This window comes from Scyliorhinus torazame, chromosome 5, assembly GCF_047496885.1.
Source record: "Scyliorhinus torazame isolate Kashiwa2021f chromosome 5, sScyTor2.1, whole genome shotgun sequence".
Classification (NCBI taxonomy): domain Eukaryota; kingdom Metazoa; phylum Chordata; class Chondrichthyes; order Carcharhiniformes; family Scyliorhinidae; genus Scyliorhinus; species Scyliorhinus torazame.
Window position 1 is genome coordinate 165,977,861 of NC_092711.1, and position 13,298 is coordinate 165,991,158.

The 13,298-nt window shown below is 44.8% G+C and overlaps 1 long non-coding RNA gene across 1 annotated transcript; it reads left to right on the top strand.

Moving 5' to 3' along the window:
* The first annotated feature begins 1,987 nt into the window (after positions 1–1,987).
* Positions 1,988–8,745, top strand: LOC140420472 (uncharacterized). The gene is made up of 3 exons (XR_011946394.1): positions 1,988–2,312; positions 3,286–4,578; positions 8,345–8,745. It is a non-coding gene; the product is annotated as an uncharacterized lncRNA (long non-coding RNA).
* The last annotated feature ends 4,553 nt before the right edge of the window (positions 8,746–13,298 follow it).

Consider the following 13,298-nt stretch of genomic DNA (forward strand, 5'->3'; position numbering starts at 1 on the left):
AACAGCCCCGGGGGAAAACACATTACTATCTGGGATAAAATAAATGCCCTTCATCAGCTTTTGTGGATCATTTCAGGGAAATGTGCTCCCCCAAGCTCAAAGAGCATCAGCCACCTGGAAACAAAGTTGTGAGACCGACCAATCCAGCAGAAAGAAACCCTCCAACCCTCCCATTTCACCAAGTGCCAGAATGAACATGGTTCAGTCCTCGATGTGATTAACAGCAGCAATAACAGCAGAATCCAACCCCTTGTGTATCGCTGGTGTCTCCGCAGTGTGGATGATGCTTGAAACCTCTTTGTGCAGTGAGAGCAGCTGAACGGCCTCTCCTCAGTGTGAATGCGCTGGTGGACCATCAATACCTGAGAGCTTTTGAAATCCCTCCCGCAGTCAGAGCATTTAAAGGGTCTCTCATTGGTGTGAGTGACAATGTGTCTGACCAGGCTGGATGATTGAGTGAATCCCTTCCCACACGCAGAGCAGGTGAAAGGTCTCTCCCCTGTGTGAACTCGCTGGTGTCTCTGCAGGGCGAATAAGTGGGTGAATTCTTTCCCACACGCAGAGCAGGTGAACGGCTTCTCCCCGGTGTGAACTCGCTGGTGTGTCTGCAGGGTGGATAAATGAGTGACTCCCTTACCATACAAAGAGCAGGTGAACGGCCTCTCCCCGGTGTGAACTCGCTCGTGTGTCTGCAGGGTGGATGACTGAATGAAATTCTTCCCACACACAGAGCATCTGAACGGCTCCTCACCTGTGTGTATTCGCTGATGTGACAGCAGTCACAAGCAGTCACAAGAGGAGACTGTACAAGTGTACAGTCTCCTCTCGCTAACTGACTGAATCCCTTCCCACACTGAGAGCAGGTGAACGGCCTCTCCCCTGTGTGAAATCGCTAGTGTGTCCGCAGATGATGTAACTGAGTGAATCGTTTCCCACACCCAGTGCAGGTGAATGGCTGCTCCCCCTTGTGAACTCGCTGGTATCGCCGCAGGCTGGATGGATCACTGAATCCCTTTCCACGCTTCAAGCAGCTGAATGGCCTCGTCCCAGCGTGACTACGTTGATGAGTTTGCAGTGCAGATGGGTACCTAAATCCCTTCCCACAGTCTCCACATTTTCACCGTTTTGCCATGGTGCGGGTATCCATGTGTCTCTCAAGGCTAGACAATCAACTGAAGCCTTACAAGTGTACAGTCTCCTCTCGCTATGAATGGTGCAATGAATTTTCAGGCTGTGCGCACTCTCACTCAGGTATGTTTGTGTGTCTCGGTACTTTTCCCCTCAGGCTGATGGTTATAGTCTTCTGAAGTAGACAGAAGAGACAACCATTTGTCCATCTAGATTTAAAAGCTGTTAATATTCAGCACCCGATAAATTGAGTGATGCAGTCAGATTTTGATGAAAATCTGTGTTTGAAATTTCTTTCTGTAAATCCTCACCTTCTAATATCCTGTAAAGGGTGACGACAAAAAGACATTACTGTCAGTACAGGATACAAACACAGAACAGGCAAATCTAGTTTCTATGGAACATTTTTCCTCATTCATTCTTCTAAAACTGTAATTCTCCACCCCCCACACTCTCCCTCCATTCTCACTCTGCTGTATCTAATATTGACCCTCCCAATTCTCCTGAAGGTGCTGATTCAGGCTGATTGACAGATCCCTGCTAACTGCTTCCTGTCCTGGAAACAGACTGAAAATCTTCATGCAGGCTGCCAGACAGATATATGTTTATGTTACTGGACTAAAAATGTGTGCAAAATACAGACTTGATTCAGTTCCTTTTCATGCAGTTGCTACAAGTCACCAATGTCCCCCCAGAATGAGAAAAGAAATGGAAACAGGGAAACATTGATTTCCTCCCAGATGTTGCCCAGAGGAAGTTTTAATCTGAAGTCTAACTTCCGCCTGTGACGTCACAATGATGCCCTGCCTGAATCAGCCAATAGGAATCAGTCTGCTCCGCGGTGACGTCTCCGGGTTCCAGTGCGCAGGCCTGGCGCGCGGACAGCAATTGTTCCCCTCCCCCCTTCATCTCCTCGATTTCCAGGCAACTGGCGAACGGTTCCGGCCAGAGCGAGAAGCTGCTCCGTGGTCTCCCCCTCCCGGGACTGCGCATGTCGAAGCGAGAGGCTAAGCTGCGCATGTGCATGAAAGCGCCCACTCCCGACCTTCCTGCTGAGGTGTTGACCAGTGCAACAGTTGGAGGACCGGAATGACCCTGGTCCTCCAATCAATCAGGGCGAGGGCTTTGTGTGGACGAACATTGAGCTTCACATATCCTGAAATTTCCTCCTGTCTCCAACATCTGTGAGTAAAACACTTTCTTTTCTCCCCCTTTCCATTTCTTTTCTCATTCTCACCTTCAGTTGGTCACTTGCAGCAACTGAAGGGAAAGGAAGTGAATCCAGGGAGGGTGCAGACTCTGCAAAGCTTGGCCCAGGTCTCTCTCTCTCAAAGACATTGACATCCTTTGCTCCCTCAGCTTGACACATTTATTTGTCTGGCTAAAAGGATGGTCTCTTTCCCAATGTTCACAATTAAAGGGCTGCTTTCCCCAGTAAATTAATATCAGACAGAAATATGTCTAGTGTTGTTATTTGGTATAGATTAGATATATTAGTGATGTTTCTGTAATAAAGTACATTTATTATAAGTACTAGTCTTGTAATATTGTACTGCAGCAAAATTATATATTCGGATTCATTCAAGGATGAGTTGGACAAATTTCTGATTGACAAGGGAGCCAAGGGTTATGGGGAACAGGCAGTAAAATGGAGAGAAAGCTGAGATGAGGAGTGAATTATTTACTTGAGGATGTGGTGGAGCTTTGGAATTCTCTACTCCAGAGGACTATGGAGCATCAATGATCAAGTATTTTCAGGACCGAGATTGATAGGTTTCGACTTATTGAAGTCATTAAGGGATATGGGAGTTAGAGTTGGAAAATCCTGCTGAGGTAGATCGGCCAATGAGCTCATTCAAAGGTTGAGCTAGCTTGATGGGTAAATGACTGCCTGCATCTTCAATTTGTTATTATCTGTGTACAGGGCAGGAAGCAGTGAGCATGGATCTGTCAATCAGCCTGAATCAGCACCTTCAGGAGAATTGGGAGGGTCAGTATTAGATACAGCAGAGTGAGAATGGAGGGAGAGTGTGTGGGATGGAGATTTACAGCTTTGGGGGAATGAGAGAGAAAAGAATGTTCCATAGAAACTAGAATGATATGTTCTGAGTTTCTATCCTGTACTGACAGTGAATTTTTTGTGAATTGTTTTTACAGGATATTAGAAGAGGAGGAATTACAAACAGAAATCTCAAATGACACGTCTCGATCTGAGACCTGATTCCTTGGGACATGAACATCATTGGCCTTGGAAACTAGAATGAGAAATGTTTGCCCGATCTGTCGGCTTCAAAAGATTTGAAACATCAGTATGACTGGAAAAGCACCGAGACACACACACCCAAGTGAGCGTGTTCCAGTGAACTGACTGTGGAAAGAGCTTGAAACCAGTTTCCTACCTGAAAAAACATTGCACCATTCACAGCGGGGAGGGACCATACCCGTGTTCTGTGTGTTTGGCTGAGGCTTCAACTGATTGTCCATCCTGGAGATACACAAGGACACCCTCACTGTGGAGAAACCATGGAAATGTGGGGACTGTGGGAAGGGATTTAGATGGCCATCTGAGCTGGAAATTCATAGACGTAGTCACACTGGGGAGAGACCTTTCACTTGCTCTGTATGTGGGAATGGTTTCACTCAATTATCTGACCTGCAGAAACACCAACTCATTCACACTGGAGAGAGGCCATTCATTTGCTCTCAGTGTGGGAAGAGATTCAATCGGTTATCCAATCTGCAGACACACCAGCGAGTTCACACTGGGGAGAGGCCGTTCACCTGCTCTCAGTGTGGGCAGGGATTCAGTCATTTATCTAGCTTGCAGAATCACCAGCGAGTTCATACTGGCGAGAGGCCGTTCACCTGCTCTCAGTGTGCGAAGGAATTCACTCACTTAGGGAACCTGCAGAGACACCAGCGAGTTCACACTGGGGAGAAACCGTTCACCTGCTCTCAGTGTGGGAAGGGATTCAGACATTCATCCAGCCTGCAGAATCACCAGCGAGTTCACACTGGAGAGTGGCCTTTCACCTGCTCTCAATGTGCGAAGGGATATGCTCAGTTATCCAGCCTGAGGATACACCAGCGAGTTCACACTGGGGAGAGACCATTCACCTGCTCTCAGTGTGGGAAGGGATTCACTCAGATATCCCACTTACGGAGCCACCAGCGAGTTCACACTGGGGAGAGACCATTCACTTGCTCTCAGTGTGAGAAGGGATTCACTCAGTTATCCAGCCTGCAGACACATCAGCGAGTTCACACTGGGGAGAGGTCGTTCACCTGCTCTCAATGTGGGAAGGGATTTTGTGTTTCATCACACTTGCTGAGACACCAACAAGTTCACAAGTGATTACAGGGATTGGATTCTGCTGTTATTACAACTGTTCCCAATGACAGCCTGGACAGCATTTTGTTCATTCTGACAGTTAGTCAATGGCGATGGAGGTGTGTTTCTTTCTGCTGGACCTGACGATCGTTTAAATTTTTTTAATAACATTTAGAGTACCCAATTATTTTCTATTCCAATTAAGGGGCAATTTAGTGTGGTCAATCCACCTAATCAACACATCTTTGGGTTGTGGGGGCGAAACCCACGCAGATACGGGGAGAATGTGCAAACCCCACACGGACAGTTACTCAGAGCCAGGATTCGAACCCGGGTCGTCAGCGCCGTTGTCCCAGTGCTACCCACTGCGCCATGAGCTGTCCCGTGCAATCTATTGTAAAGGATGTGATAACATATGAATTAGGAACAGGAGTAGGCCACTCGGCCCCTCGAGCCTGCTCCACCATGCAATAAGTTCAGGGCTGATCTGATTGTCACTTCAACTCCACATTCCCGCCGAAACCCAATAACCTTTCACCCCCTTGCTTATCAAGAATCTATCCAGCTCTGCCTTCAAAATATTCAAAGACTCTGCTTCCACTGCCCTTTGAGGAAGAGAGTTCCAAAGAATCACAAAAGTTCTTCTCTGCCTTAAATGGGCAAGTTGTTACTTTTAAAGTGACTCCATTTCTTGATCCTCCCACAAGAGGAAACATCCTTTCCACATCCACCCTGTCAAGGCCCCTTGGAATCTTATATGGTTCAATCAAGTCACCTAAACTCCATCGGACACAAGTCCAGCCTGTCCAATCATTCCTCATAAGACCAGCCTCCAATTCCAGGTGCGAGTCCAGTAAACCTTCTCTGAACTGCTTCCAACACATTTACATCATTCCTTAAATGAGAGCAATACTGTACACCGTGCTCCAGATGTGGTCTCACCAATGTCCTGTATATTTGAAGCATAACCTCCCTACTCTTGTATTCAATTCCCCTCACAATAAGCAAGAACATTCTATTCGCTTTCCTAATTACTTGCTGTACCTGTATACTCGCCTTTTGTGATTCTCACCGTTTCGATAATAAGCTTTTTTTCTTTCTGCCAAATTCTGGACAATTTCACATTTTCCCACATTATTCTCCATTTGGCAGATCTTTTCCTGCTTACTTAACCTATCTATCACTTTATAATCTCCTTAATCCATCTTCACAATTTACTTTCCTGCCTATCTTTGTATCATTGGAACATAGGAGCAGGAGTTGGCCATTCAGCCCATCAAGCCTGCTCCACCATTCAATACGATCATGGCTGATCATCCACTTCAATGCCTTTCCCCCCACACTATCCCCATATCCCTTTTGTGTATTGGTATTCAGAAATCTGTCAGTCTCTGCTTTAAACACACTCAGTGACTGAGCTCCCACAGTCCTCTGGGGTAGAGAATTCCAAAGATTCAGAACCCTGTGAGTAAAGAAATGTCTCCTCCGAGACCGGTCCTCACTGGCTTCCCCCTTATTTTGAAATTGTGTCGCTTGGTTCCAGACTCCCCAACCCGGGGAAACATCTCACCTGCACCTGTTTATCCCTGTAAATATTTTGTAGGTTTCAACAAGATCACCTCTCATTCTTTGAAACTCTAGAGAAAACAGGCCCAGTTTTTCGAATCTCTCTTCATAGGACAGTCCTGCCATCCCCGGAACAAGTTGTCCTCCCCCTAGCAACATTATTTTTCCTAAGGTAAGGGGAGTAAAACTGCACACAGTACTCCAGCTGGGAAATTGTGTGTATCTCCCTCAGTGAAAACAGACATCAATGACTTGTTTGACAGGACCGAAGGTCATTTAGATTCTCTGCCATTTCTCTATTCCGCATTATAAATTCTCCTGTCTCTCCCTGTAACTGACCCACGTTTTCTTCGCCAAACATTTCCTTTTTACGTACCTATCGAAGCTTTAACAGTCCATATTTAGGGATTTTGCTAGTTTACATTCATATTCTATTCTCCCTTTCTTTATCGGTGTCTTGGTCCTCCTTTGCTGAATTCTAAAATCCTCCCAATCCTCTGGTTTACTATTTCTGGTAACTTTATCAACCTTTCTTTAAATCTTATCCAATCCTGAACTTCCTCTGTTAGCCACGGTTGACTGACATTTGGGTTTTTTTGTTCCTTGAAGGAATGTAAACTGTAATAATTCTATAAAGTCTCTCCATTTCCTGTGTACTGTCACACCTTTAATGTATTTTCCCCAATATACCTCAGCCAATTTGTCCCTCACACCGTCATCATTTTCTTTGTTCAAATTTAACACCCTGGCTTCAGGTTGAAATACCTCACCTTCAAACTTAATGTAAAATTCTGTCATGTTGTGGTCACTCATCATTGAAGGTTATTTTATACCAAGATTATTAATTAGCCCTTTCTCGTGACATACCACTGGATCTAACCCAATCTGTTCTCCAGTTCCTCAACCTACTGCTCTAGAAAACCGTCGCTAACACACTCCAGAAACTTGTCCTCCACAGCATCAGGGTTCATTAGGTTTACCTTATTCTCTCTTCCAACTTCTTCCATCAGGCAGGATACAAAAGTCTGAGAACACGCAATAACAGGTTCAAAAACAGCTTCTTCCCCACTGTTACCAGACTCCTGAATGACCCTCTTATGGACTGAACTGCTCTCTTCACACATCTTCTCTACTGAGTAGCACTACACTCCGTATGCTTCACCCGCTGCCGGTGTGTATGTATTTACATTGTGTATTTATGATTTATATATATACTATGTTTTTTCATGTATGGAACGATCTGTCTGGACTGTACGCAGAACAATACTTTTCACTGTACCTCGGTACACATGACAATAAATCAACTCCAAATCAAATCCAAATGTGCAGATTTAAGTTACCCATGATGCCTGTTTTACCTGTGCTACAAGCTTCTCTAATCTCCTGATTAAGATCATGCCCTACATGACCACTACTATTTGGTGGCGTATAAACAATTCTTGCCAATGTTTGCTGCCCCATGTTGTTTCCTAGCTCCACCCAAATAGATCCCAAATTTTGTATTCCCAATCTCTGAGATCCTCCTTCACTAATGTACTGATGCCATCCTTTATTATTAGTGTAACACCACCTCATTTTCCTTTCTGTCTGTATCACCAGAAAACGTTGTGACCATACCTTCTGTCCTGTCAAATAAGTCATTGATATAAATTGTAAAAGGTTGAGGCTCCAGCACTGATCCCTGTGACACTACACTCATTACATTTTGCCCACCTATTTATGCCTTCTCACTGTTTTCCGGTAGCTAGCCAATCTTTCACTTTGAAAGACAGTTCTGGGGTGAAAATCTACTAGATTGGGAAAAGAAAAGAACGAAAGTAAATCCTCGAGAATGAATCATCACTTTGGACTGGTTCTGAGACAATTAAGTTTTGACCTCCGGGGGAGAGTAGAGAATAATCGTGGAATGGGATTTTAGATTGTGTAAAAGGGAAAAGTTATATTTTATACTTTAATGTGTAGATCTCCTACAAAAATATTGTTTAATTAATGTTGCTTTTAGTTAGGATGGCACGCTGGTGCAATGGTTAGCACTGCTGCCTCATTACGCTGAGGACCTGGGTTCAATCCTGGACCCCGTTCACTGTCCGTGTGGAGTTTGCACATTCTCCCCGTGTCTGCGTGGGCCTCACCCCAAAAAGATGTGCAGGGCAGGTGGATTGGCTATGGTATATTAATTGGGGGGGGGGGGAAAAATTTGGTGCTCTTAAGTTTATTTTTAAATTGTTGCTTCTAGTTTGTTGCAGTAAAAGTTTTAAAATTTGAAATTCTGTCACGTGATCCTTTAATTTGTTGATTGGGAATTTGTTTTATTTTTAGAAGTTACTGATCTTCACAGCGATCCTAATCCACAAGTTTCAACTTTCCATTTGAGCCTCGGGCACCTTTCTGTCTCCATTGCTTGTGTCAATGACAGCCAGGAGATGGAGCTGAGGGCTGAATCCAGCTGGGAATAACAGGGCCTGTGTGCTGGTTGGGAAACTACCATGAGTCTGACACTAACAGAGACACAAGAAGGTGCAGGAGGACTGACTGGGAAATCGAGGGAGAGCTGAGTGACCGGCGCTGATGGTGTTGTGATCCCTGGGGTTCAGTGTCTGTGTCCAAAGTACCGGGAACATGGGACAGAGGAACCAAAGAGAAACATTTGGGTCCAGAACATTGTCAATACTCTGGTTACTCGCTTACTCTGGTTGTCTTTGATCCTCAAGTCATTTTATGATTTAAAAAAAAATAAAAAACATGTTCTGTTTCATTAATAAACTTGTTTCATTGAAATATTTGATTTTTGCTGGTCTTTTTCTGATTAAATTCATTCACTTTAGGGAATGTGGGTGAGAGGGGTTGGCAGGCTCTTTCACTGAAAGTCAGTCTCTTGAAGGTAATTGGCAAATCGCCAGAGGGGAGAGGAGATTTTATTTTTCTTTTGACACACAATGTTTGAAAATCGGTACAGCGATTCAATTGTGATCGACTAATTTATCAAGGTTCTTTGAGAAAGTAATAACGGATGTCAGAAAAAGGGAGCCTGTAGATTAGATTTATCTAGATTTCCAGAAGATATTTCCCAAGGTTCCACGTCAAAGGTCACCACACAAAATAGGAGCTCATGGTGTGGGGGTAACATATCAGCAGGGATAGAGGATTGGTTAGCTCACAGGAAGCAGAGAGTGGGTATAAGTGGGTCATTTCTGGGTTGGTAAGATGTGACAAGTGGAGTGTCACAAGGATCAGTGCTGGGCCCTCAACTATTTACAATCTATATTAATGAGTTGGATGATAGGATTGAATGTATGGCGACACAGATATGTCGGAAATGAATTTGTGAAGTGGACTTGAGTCTGCCCAAAGAACAACAAATCAATTAAGTGAATGGACAGAAAATGACGGATAGAGCCTAACTTGGGAAAATGTGAACTTGTCCACTTTGGCAGCAATGATTAAGTAAAACAGAATATTATTTAAATAGTGAGATTGTAGAACTCTGAGGACAGAGGGATCTGTGTGTCCTGGTTTAAGAATTACAATACATTAGTTTGAAGGTAAAGCAAGTGATTCGGAAGGCAAATGGAATATTGTTTTAAATTTAAAGTGTCCAATCTTTTTCTTTCAATTAAGGGGCAATTTAGCGCGGCCAATCCACTTATCCTGCACATCTTTGGGTTGTGGGGGCAAAACCCACGCAAACACGGGGAGAATGTGCAAACTCCACACGGACAGTGACCCAGAGCCGAGATCGAACCTGGGACCTCGGTGCCAATCACTGTGCCACCGTGCTGCCCCAGCAGTTTAGAAGAATGAGAGATCCTGAGTGGAATTGACAGAGAGATGCTGAGAGGATGTTTCCCCTTGTGGCAGAGACTGGAACTACAGAACACGGTTTAAAAATAATAATAAAAATAATCTTTATTAGTGTTACAAGTAGGTTTATATTAACACTGCAATGAAGTTACTGTGAAATTCCCCTAGTTGCCTGTTCGGGTACATGGAAGGAGAATTCAGAATGTCTAAATTACCTAACGAGCACGTCTTTCAGGAGGAAACCGGAACACACCATAAGACCATAAGAAATAGGAGCGGAAATAAGGCCATTCGGCCCATCGAGTCCACTCCACCATTCAATCATGGCTGATTTCAACTCCATTTACCCGCTCTCTCTCCATAGCCCTTAATTCCTCGAGAAATCAAGAATTTATCAACTTCTGTCTTAAAGACACTCAACGTCCCGGCCTCCACCACCCTCTGTGGCAATGAATTCCACAGACCCATCACTCTCTGGCTGAAGAAATTTCTCCTCATCTCTGTTCTAAAGTGACTCCCTTTTATTCTAAGGCTGTGCCCCCGGATCCTAATCTTCCCTGCTAATGGAAACAACTTCCCCACGTCCACCCTATCTATGCCATTCATTCTATTAGATCTCCCCTCAACCTCCTAAACTCCAATGAATATAATCCCAGGATCCTCAGATGTTCATCGTATGTTAGGCCTACCATTCCTGGGATCATCACACACGGGGAGAACGCGCAGACTCTGCACAGACAGTGACCCAAGTGGGAATCAAACCCGGGATCCTGGTGCAGTGAAGCAACAGTGCTAACCACCACTACCATGCTGCCCAATAAGGGCTGATGAGGATAATTTTGTTCTCCTGAGGGCCATGGGTCTGTGGATCTCTCTTCCCCAGAGAGTGGAGGGGCAGTGAATATGTTTTAAGGCTGAGTTTGATAGATTTTTGATTGACGAGGGAGTGAAAGGATGGAGGAAGGAAAGTGGAGTTGGGACAACAATCAGATCAGCCCTGATCTTACTGAAAGGTGGAGTGGACTCAAGGGGCCGAATGGCCAACCTCTGCTCCTAATTTGTATGTATAGACCCTTAACACCCGCTTCCCCAAACTCTGAAATGAGTCACAGTGATAACCGTTATTGGTGACAGTGGTTAGATGTTAGTCAGTATAAATAAGAGCTGACACATGTTAATGTCTGAGCAGTAATATCAAAGTGCAGCAGCATTCCCATTACACTCTGGGTAGAAGCACCATCTCCAGGTAAATGCTCCCTGCTCTGCCCCAGATGCCATGGTCCCAGTCAGTGGAATGTGTAAAACCTCAACAAATCTCTGTGCTCGGGGAATCCCTTCTTATACTTTATTACATCACAAAGTCTATGGAGGATTCTTACAGCCCACACCTCGAGGGGGAGGAAAACTCTCTCCGACCCTCACTCAATTTCACTTTGTGGGGATGGGGGAGAGAATGGAGTAGTGGGACTGACTGGTTGGCTCTACAGAAATTTGGCATTGACTCGATGGGCCAAATGGCCTCCTTCTCTGTCCTTATGGCTCTGATCTAAAGAGAAAATTTCAGCCTCTATAGTCTCTCCAACTCACTGAAGTCCCTCATCCCTGGTGCCATTCTTGTAAATCTCCCCTGCAATCTCTCTGAGAACTTCACATCTTTCCTGCGATGCGGGGCCCATATATAGGGTTCCATTCTGGAGGGAGAGAATTGAAAAGCAGGGTTATGTTGTTTAGAACCAGGGTTAGATTACACTGGGAGCACTGACAACATTTATGATTTCCATTCAGAAAAAGGAAATCGAGGCACTGGAGAAGGTGTAACAAAGATTCACAGGAATAATAGCAGAACTGAGAGCATTTCACCCTCAGGAAAAGCTGGGGCTTTTCCCTAGAATAGAGAAGACTGAAGGGTGACCTGATGGTAGTTTGAAGTTTGCAAAGCAACAGGGGAACATTGGACTTCGGAGCAGGAGTAGGCCATTCGGCCCCTCAAGCCTGCTGCACCATTCAATAAGATCGTGGCTGATCTGACTGTGGTCTTGGCTCCACCTTCCTGTCTGCTCCCACCCCCATAACCCTGGACTCACTTGTCTGTCAACAATCTGTAGAACTCAGCCCTGAGTAGATTCAGTGAGCCAATGATCCACTGCTGTCTGGGAAGAGAATTCCACTCTCATCACCCTCTTGAGGCACAAAATAAAAATCATCATCTCTGTCTTTAATGGGAAACCTCTTATTCTTAAAATCTGCCTCTGAGTTCCCTTGTCCCCCACAAGAGGAAACATCTTCTGGGTATCCACCTTGTCCAGTCCCCTCAGAATATTCCATGTTTCAATAAGATCACCTCCCATTCTTCCAAACTCCAGTGGGATTGGGCCCAACCTGTTCAACCTCTTCATCCAATCAGCCCCTCATCCCAGGATTGGGTCAAGTGAACCTTCTCTGAACTGATTCGAAAGCAATTATATCTTTATTCCCAAATACGGAGATTGAATCTGTACACAGTATTCCAGATGTGGTCTCACCAAGGCCCTGTACAGCTGCAGTGAAACTCCCCTCTTTTATAATCCTTTCCCTTTGCAATAAATGTCCATATTCCATTTCCCTTCCCAATCACCTGCTGTGCCTGCACACTAAGCTTTTGTGATTCCTGTACCAGGACACCCAGATCCCTCTGTACCTCAGAGTTCTGCAATCTCGCTCCATTTGAATAATATACAGCTTTTCCATTCCTCCTGCCAAAACAAACAAGGTCACATTTACTCCCGTTATTCTCCATCTGCCAGATTTCTGCCCACTCACTGAACCTGGCCCCATCCATTTGCAGAATCTCCACCTCCTGTTGACATCTTTCCTCTCTACCCTGGTGTCATTGCTCAATTTAACTTTCATATATTTGATCTCTTCATCTAACTCATTGATGTAGATTGTAAATATTTGAGGAACCAGCACTGATCCCGGTGTCACTCCACCAGAAAAGGGGGGAAATGAGAAACTGTTTGAAAGCCAACGGTATTTGGTTGTTTGTTTGTATAATTGATTGTATTTGGTATAAAATACATATATTAAAAACACGAACTAAAAGTCTAATGATCTTCTCCATTGTTGGTGAAAAAACCCATCTGGTTTACTAATGCCCTTCGGGAAGGAAATCTGCCTCCTTACCTGGTCTGGACTACATGTGACTCCAGATCCACAACAATGTGGTTGACTCTGAAATGGCCCAGCCACAAAGCTGTAAGAATCTGCAAGGATGTTTATTCCATAGAATGGAATTCTATAGTACAGAAGGGGACCATTCAGCCCATCGAGTCTGCACCAACCGTACCCAGAGCAGCTACCTCAGTCTATTCCCCCGCCATATCCCCATAACCTCATTTAACCTGTATATCTTTGGACTGTGGGAGGACTCCAGAGCGATGGAGGAAACCCATGCAAACACGGGGAGAATGTGCAAACTCCATACAGACAGTCA